At 38.1% G+C, this 6,849-nt stretch overlaps 1 long non-coding RNA gene across 1 annotated transcript; it reads right to left on the bottom strand.

Annotated features, from left to right (window-relative positions):
- Positions 1 to 3,212: 3,212 nt before the first annotated feature.
- Positions 3,213 to 4,621, bottom strand: LOC117321253. Its single transcript, XR_004531256.1, has 2 exons — positions 4,125 to 4,621; positions 3,213 to 3,816 (listed from the first exon to the last, which is right to left on the bottom strand). It is a non-coding gene; the product is annotated as an uncharacterized LOC117321253 (long non-coding RNA).
- Between the last annotated feature and the right edge of the window lie 2,228 nt (positions 4,622 to 6,849).

Below are 6,849 nucleotides of genomic sequence, written 5' to 3'. Positions count from 1 at the left end.
AATGTCCAGATCATGAAGGCCTATAAATATTATATAAGTTACTTTGGGCTTGTTATATAAAATGAAATAAGTATTTAATTAACACTAATCATGGAGTATCATGCTTATAAATAATGCCAACCTAAAAAACATCAAACAGGTGAGTTATCTCCATTCAATCATCCCATCAAGACAGGTTTTTAAGCAAGTTTTATATTGATTTGATGCAGTTTTGAGCAACAATGAAATAAAGAATGTAAATTAACTTAACCAAAACCATGGTCAAACCAAACTAACTAAAATTATTGCAAAATATTATGGCACAATTCCCTACACATTTTGTTTTTAAAAACCTATTTGAAATCAAACAACTCAATCGCAAATTAATCTTTTTTGATACATGTAAAGACTTTCTGCTATGAAATCTTGCTAGGTACCTGCTGCAAGAAGTTACTCTAACCTGTGTTAATGCTTTTGGAAAATTTGGTTATAATCTTGAGCTAAAAAAATGTTCTTCATATTGAAAACACCAATTAGGTCTATAGCAAAGTCCCCCTGGCATCACCGTAAAGCAATACAAAAAGGATGGATTCCCAATTTACTAAATAAACAAAACATAATTATTGTCAGACCTGTCTGTGAAAAACTCAACCATATCAACGAAAGCTTGCATTGACTGAAACTGAAGAATTTTTTGTGAACTTTATTGTTTTTACTGTAAAAGAATCTATTTAAGAATATTTATTTCAGTCAAGGTTTTGAACAGTATCTGTCTTTCACTTTTCCTGTAGAAGTTGAACTATTTATCTCACCTGTCTTTGACCTAATTATCTCACCTTTAGAAGTCTGTGACCTAATTATCTCACCTTTAGAAGTCTGTGACCTAATTTTCTTACCTGTAGAAGTCTATGGCCAAGTTCCAGTTGTTTGTATTCATCCAGTTTTGCTAACATGCTGACCTGTTTTTGCTGCAGTTTTGTCTGTGACTATCATCTGAAATACAGTTGTAGGTGTGACATTAAAGTTTGTGACAGGACATTATCTGCAACACTGTAGGTAAAAAGAGGTAATCATTGTACAATATTGTGGCCCAGTTTTACCCGTAATAACCACAGATGAAATTTTGCTGTCTAATGCTAATATAACAAAATTATTTTACTTTACTTTTATACAAAAGTATCTTAATGATATACCAAAACAAGAGGTCCATGGGCCTTAACATTCACCTGAGTTATGATATATTTTAGCATATTTGACCCCTGTGACCTTGAATGATGGTCAAGGAGATCCATTTGAACAAACTTGGTAGCCCTTCATCATAGCATGCTACAGACCCAATATTGTGTCTCTAGGCCTTTTGGTTAACAAGAAGTTGTTGTAAGATTTTAGCATATTTGACCGGTGACCTTGAATGAAAGTCAAGGTCACCATTTGAACAAATTTGGTAGCCCTTCATCCCAGCATGCTACAGACCTAATATTGGGTCTTGGAGCCTAAAGATTTTAGCATATTTCACTTCTATGATCTTTAATGAAAGTCGAGGTCATCCATTTGAACAAGCTTGGTAGCTCTTCATCCCAACATGCTGGAGACCTAATATTGTGTCAGGAGACTTTGTCTCAGATGACCTAACAAGAGGCCCAGAGTGCCTGTATCGCTCACCTGGATTTCAAGAGATATGAAACAAGAATGATGCTTAAGTATATTTGTCGCTGGTATTGCTATGTCAATATATTATTGGCATTTTATATGGGAACGTGAGGTTTTTATGCCTAAAAATGCATTAATCCATGAAATGAAACTGACTTTTGGCGCAACCCCATATGGATGCTACTACACAAATGTGAGTGATATCCATTGCTAAGTTTCAGAAAAGAAGTTGTTTAAACCAATTGACCACTTTTGACCCCGTCCTCTGCACCCCGGGGGGTCAGTTCCTTCCTTTATAAAATTTTGAATCCTTACCCAAAAGGATGCTACCAGTCAAATATGAGCTGTTTCAGAGAAGTTGTTCATGTCAATTTAGCCTAATTGACCCCTTTTGGCCCCACCCCTCAGCCCCCTGGGGGATTCAACCCTAACATTTGTACACTTTTGAATCCCCACCCCATGACCATGCTACCATACAAATGAGAGTGATATACATTGCTTAGTTTCAGAGAAGAAGTTGTTTATATCAATTTAACCAAATTGACCCCTTTCGACCCCGCCCCTCAGCCCCAAGGGGGTTGGCCCCATCATTTGTTTAATTTTGAATCCTTAACCCAAGGAAATGCTACCAGTCAAATATTAGAGATATCTATTGCTTAGTTTCAGAGAAAAAGATGTTTATGTCAATTCTGCCAAAATGACCCCTTTTGGCCCCGCCTCTCAGCCCCAAGGGAGGTCAAGATCGGCCCCACTATTTTTACAACTTTGAATCCCAACCCCAAAGGGATGCTCACAGTCAAATATGAGCAATATCTATTGCTTGGTTTCAGAGGAGAAGTTGTTCATATCAATTTAGCCAAATTGACCCCTCTTTGCCCAGTCCCTCAGGCCACCATGGGGTCAGCCTCACTATTTGTACAATTATGAATCCCCATCCAATAGTGATGCTACCAGGCAAATATGAGCAATATCCATTGCTCGGTTTCAGAGAAGAAGTCGTTTATATCAATATAGCCCAATTGACCACATTTGGCCCCGCCCCTCAGGCCCCTGGGGGGTCAGTCCAATCATTTTTACAATTTTGAATCCCCACCCAATAGTGATGGTACCAAGCAAATATGAGCATTATCCATTGATCAGTTTCAGAGAAGACGTTTATATCAATATAGCCCAATTGACCACATTTGGCCCGGCCCTCAGGCCCCCAGGGGGTCAGCCCCACCATTTGTACAATTTTGAATCCTTACCCCATAGTGATACTACCAGGCAAATAGGAGCAATATCCTTTGCTTTGTTACAGAGAAGAAGTCGTTTATATTAATAGAGCCAAATTGACCCCTTTTGGCAACGCCCCTCAGATCCCTGGGGGGTCAGCCTCACCATTTGTACAATTTTCAAATTCTGATCAGTGGTTATGGAGAAGAAGTCAATTGTTGAGGGACGGACGGACGGACGACAGACGACGGACGGACGGACGGAAGACGGACGCAACGGTATGGCATAAGCTCACCTTGGTCCTTCGGACCAGGTGAGCTAAAGTTAACAACATTGTATGGTTATAATTAATACGAAGAAGGTTTATATCAGACGAACTTCACTTTATTACTATTGCTGCTGAAATATACCTAAAAAACCCAACAATTCACCCTCAAAACCTTGACCTTTCAGTCTCCAAACCTTGACCTCTCACACTGCAATCATAAACCTTTCCTTTTGTCCCTCCAAACCTTAATTATTACCTTTAACCCTCAAAAATTTGATCTTTCAGTCTCCAAACCTTGACTTTTTACCATACAAACCCTTAACTTTGTCCCTCTAAACATTGACCTTTAACCTTCAAAATTTAAACCTTTCACCATCCAAGCCTTGACCTTTCATCCTTCAAACCATGTCCTTTTACTCTACAAACATTGACTCTTCGTCCTGAACACCTTAGCCATTCACTCTTCAAACCTTGACATTTGACCCTCCAAGCTTTGACCTCACCCCCCAAACATATGTCACTCTCAGTATTGTGAACATCACCATAGCCTAATGTACCACTTACAGTACAGCCATCCTTTGATGGTACAGTTTCCTCTGTTGTTCCTGGTGTTTCACCTGATTGAAGAGCTTCTGACCATGGGGACTGGAATGTCTGCATTAGAATCAGGATTGTCTAACTTGGCCAAATAAGTGGATGGAGTCCTGGACAAAAGTAAGCAGATGTTCTATATCATTACTATTACAGTGTTGTTTTTGATGCTATAGAACTATGGAAGCTTTTTCTTCTCTGCAGAACTTGCTATATGACCCAGATTTATGAAAAACCAACATTTTTTACACAATTTCATGAAAATATCAACATATATGACAAATTTGAAATAAGTTAAGAAAGTCATAAAAAAATTCCTCTACTTTTGCAAGGGCTTGGAACCTTCTACTGTATCCCAATATTAAAAGAAATATTTGTAATAGGGCAGGCCGCATTAAATTTGTATGGCTTTTGTTGCTACCATTTCCTTCTCCACAAATTGTCCTTCATATAAATGTATGGTAGCAACAGATGACTGAGGAGGCTCTACTGTGGAAACTGGCTGCCCTGCTGCAGACTTCACTTGGCTCTACTGTGGTCCTTTCCTTTCCTGGCCCTTTTTTTTCAACTTGCCCTCCATTCATCAAAGGATGTTGTCTCTGTCTTTCCACAGTATCTGAAGCCCATGTACTGTTGGTGAGTGGGAGGTGTTCTCTCTTCTCCACACTTAGGGCACTTGACAGTTGCGGTTTTTCTTTTCTTTACCATCCCTGCATCCACAGCTTTCCTCTTCTGTCCTGGCTGTACAGTTGGTACCATGGTTGTAGGCAGTGGTGGTGTCACTATCACTTGGAACTGTACAGGTCCAGAGGCAGGTGAAGAAGGCATAGGGAGGATTGGCCGTAGTAAAGTTGGTGTTAATGGCGTTTTTATGGACCTTTTCTTTAACTTGGCCATGCCAGCAGTATCAGGTGGACACTGAAACTGGAAGGTGGGGGGCCTCTCCAGACTGCAAAGACACTGGCTTCGGTTATGGTGCTGGTTCTCCTTGTCCAGTCATAGAAGCTGTTGGAAGACCAATGCCTTGCATTAGGATTTGAGATCCCCCTCCTTCCCCTTCTTGTTGTACCTAAAACAAAAACTTAGTTGTAAATTATACAGCCAAGAGGCCTAGAGAACCGATATTAGGCCTGCAGCATGCTGGGAGGAAAGGCTGAGAATTTTGTTCAAATTAATTACCTTGGCATTATTCAAGGTCACAAGTGTCAAGTATATTTAAACCTATAAATGACTTCTAAATAACAAGAGGCCTATAGGACTAAACGCTCACATGATCATGTAACAGAATTTTGCAATATGTAATATTGACATGCCTTGATAATCTTAGATGTCCATTTCTGTTGCCCTAATATAATTACTGTAACCTAATTTTGCAATATTTGTTATAGACATGCCTTTCTTATCCTAGATGTCCATTTATAATTACTGAAAAATTAGGTCACAGTTTGACCTAATATTTGTTATCGCCATGCCTTTTTCATCCTAGATGTCTATTTCTGATGCCCTAACATGAATACAGAACAAGAGGCCCAAGGCCTTAACGGTCATCTGACTCTAAATTAAAGAACATTATACTATTGTAGTATGTATTCTCTGTAGCAGGTAAAGTGGCACTGTTGGCCATGATGGCCATTTTGGAATTTGGATAAACACGAAAAATAACACTTGATCAAGACAATCTCAGGATCATTTCTGGTAAGTAAGAGCTGAATCCCACTGGTGGAATTTGAAAAAAAGTTTGAAATAGGTGTTGTTCAGGAAAACCATGATTGCGCATGTTACAAAAAGGCTGCCGTGGCTGAGGCCAAATAATAACAACACTTTGTTGGCTCTGCTTCCTTAACATCCTCACCAATTTCAAGCTCAATCGAACCCTCATGGTTGTGTAACATGCAAAAAAACTAAGACCCTTCTCGGTCTACAGCCCTCATGGTTGTGTAACATGCAAAAAAACTAAGACCCTTCTCGGTCTGCAACCCTCTTGGTTGTGTAACATGCAAAAAACTAACATCCTTTTCGGTCTGCAACCCTCCTGGTTGGTAACATGCAAAACAAGTACATGTACCATAATGATTTACTTGCCTAGATAACGGGCTTTTCAGAAACTTTGGTCCTTACCTCGCCAGTTAGGTGATTCAGAAAACACGTCCGCTGACACCGCCTCCCAAATCGGGAATGGCTGTTCGCGACCGCTGACGTCACTTAGGATCATGCATGTCTAGTTGGTCGAGTAAAATAGTCCGCAATATTAGGATTAAAAACAGCATTATTTTTTCAAAATAGAAGTATTTAGCATATCTAGTCTTTCATAAAATACAAGAATACATTATCAATTTTATAATTTTAATAATTATTCCATGTTTATAACAACAATGTAGAAAAAGTGAAATAGTTCCGCGGAAGGATTTTAATCTTGTATTCATACGCACTGATCAATGTTAATCTGGTCAAATTCATGAGCAAATGAAACAGATTAAGTTTGGTAGTTTCATTGAGTCCAACTTGAGTAGAAATTGAAATATTACCCAATACACATACCTAACAGACATACCCACACCGAAATAAAGTACAAAAAAAGTATGGGAAAAAAGTACTAAAAAAGCATAGAAAAAGTATGCTTTTTTTGACTCAATTTGGAACCGATATTCCAACACGGTTCCAAATTGAGTCAAAAAAAGTACTAAAGTACAAAAAAAGTCTAACAAAAGTATACCTTTAGTACATTTTATTGTTTTCATTAAGTACAGAAAAAGCACAAATATAGTACAGAAAAAGTACATTAAAAGTACAATAATAGTATAAAGTGCACAGGGCCAAATTGATGGTGTACTTTTTTTGTGCTTTTATACTTTTTTAGTACTTTTACAGGTAAGTCCATAAAGTACAAAAAAAGTACAAAAGTACAAAAAAAGTATGAAAATCGTACAGAAAAAGCAGGAAATTAGTACTGAAAAAGTAGGAAAAAAGTACCAATAAGGTAGGAAATTAGTACTGAAAAAGTAGTGGAAAAGTAGGAAAAAAGTACTAGAAAAGTAGGAAAATAGTACTAAAAAAGTACGAAATTTGTACTGAAAAAGTATCAAAAAAGTAGGAAAATGGTATTGAAAAGAAGGAAATTAGGACTGAAAAAGTAGGAAAAAAGTACC

The sequence above is a fragment of the Pecten maximus genome, unplaced genomic scaffold (genome assembly GCF_902652985.1).
Source record: "Pecten maximus unplaced genomic scaffold, xPecMax1.1, whole genome shotgun sequence".
Lineage (NCBI taxonomy): Eukaryota > Metazoa > Mollusca > Bivalvia > Pectinida > Pectinidae > Pecten > Pecten maximus.
The sequence above is the reverse complement of the archived record's forward strand: the minus strand, read 5'-3'. Positions and strand labels throughout refer to the sequence as shown.